Raw genomic sequence first — 1,304 nt, 5'->3', positions numbered from 1 at the left:
GTGTTCTATACTCCTTGCCTGTGTCTCTGCCTTCCTCATTCCTCTCTTTAACTGTTTACATGTTGCCTTCTGCTTTCTCCTATTGGCCTTTTATTTCAGTGACACTACATTTGTTCCCCTTCCAACAATGCCTTTCTGTGGCATCACACATGCTTGCAACTCTTCCCTTGTGGTTTCTTTTAAAAAAATTTTTTTAGGGCAGCCCAGGTAGCTCAGCAGTTTAGCACTGCCTTTAGCCCAGGGTGTGATCCTGGAGACCCAGGATTGAGTCCCACGTTGGGCTCTCTGCATGGAGCCTGCTTCTTCCTCTGCCTATGTCTCAGCCTTTCTGTCTCTGTGTGTCTCTCATCAACAAACAAAATCTTTAAAAAAATGTTTTTAAATGTATTAATTAGTTTATCTTTTAGAGAGAGAGAGTGAGGGGAATGGCAGACGGAGAAGAAAGAGAATCTTAAGCAGGCTCCGTGCCCAGTGAAGACCTCAAGGCTAGACTCTATCTAACAAAACTGAGATCCTGACAGGAGTTGAAATCAAGAGTCAGATGCTTAACTGACTGAGCCACCCAAGCGTCCCCTTCATGGTTTCTTTTGCACTATGTTTTTTTGATTTCTATCAAGAATTCCCTGATATATTGTCTTCTTTCTGCTTTTTGTTTTTGGACTTCTTTTTTACTCTGCCATACTTAAAAGTCTTTATCTACTTCTAGAGTTAACAAATATTTATTAAGTGCCTAACATGTGCTGGGAACTATGCTGGCCCTGGGGATGCAGAAATGAACACACCACTCACTGACTCTGCATTATTTACTTCTGTCTCACTGCAGATGCAATCCTACAAATTCTCTTTCCAAATGCCTCCAATCTGTTTCCTCTGTCTTATTACAACTGAATCTCTTGTGCAGGTCTATATCATTATTAGCTTGTTTTTGAAATAGCCTAGTAACTAGTGTCCTGTCTATCTTCATTCCAGTCCATCCCACATGATATCCCAAACTAATCTTTTTAAACATTTATGTCATCCCCCTTCTCAAAAATGCTCAATGGCTCTTTCCACTGTCTACAGAAGAAACTCCAGACTCCTGTTGGAAAGATGTTGGAAAGACCTTAGGCTTTAGATTCAGAATGAGTTGCATTCCCAATCTGCCATTTACTCATTCTGTGACCTTGAATAACCTTGCTGAGTTTTGTTTTTCCCATCTATAAGATGAGATTAATGACTGCTGATGAAAACCAAATACAAACAGAAGTGCTTTATATTTTCTTAAGTGCTAGAGTGAATACACTTTTTTGTTTGTTTTAAATTTA

This window comes from Vulpes lagopus, chromosome 3, assembly GCF_018345385.1.
Source record: "Vulpes lagopus strain Blue_001 chromosome 3, ASM1834538v1, whole genome shotgun sequence".
Classification (NCBI taxonomy): Eukaryota; Metazoa; Chordata; class Mammalia; order Carnivora; family Canidae; genus Vulpes; species Vulpes lagopus.
The sequence above is the reverse complement of the archived record's forward strand: the minus strand, read 5'-3'. Positions refer to the sequence as shown.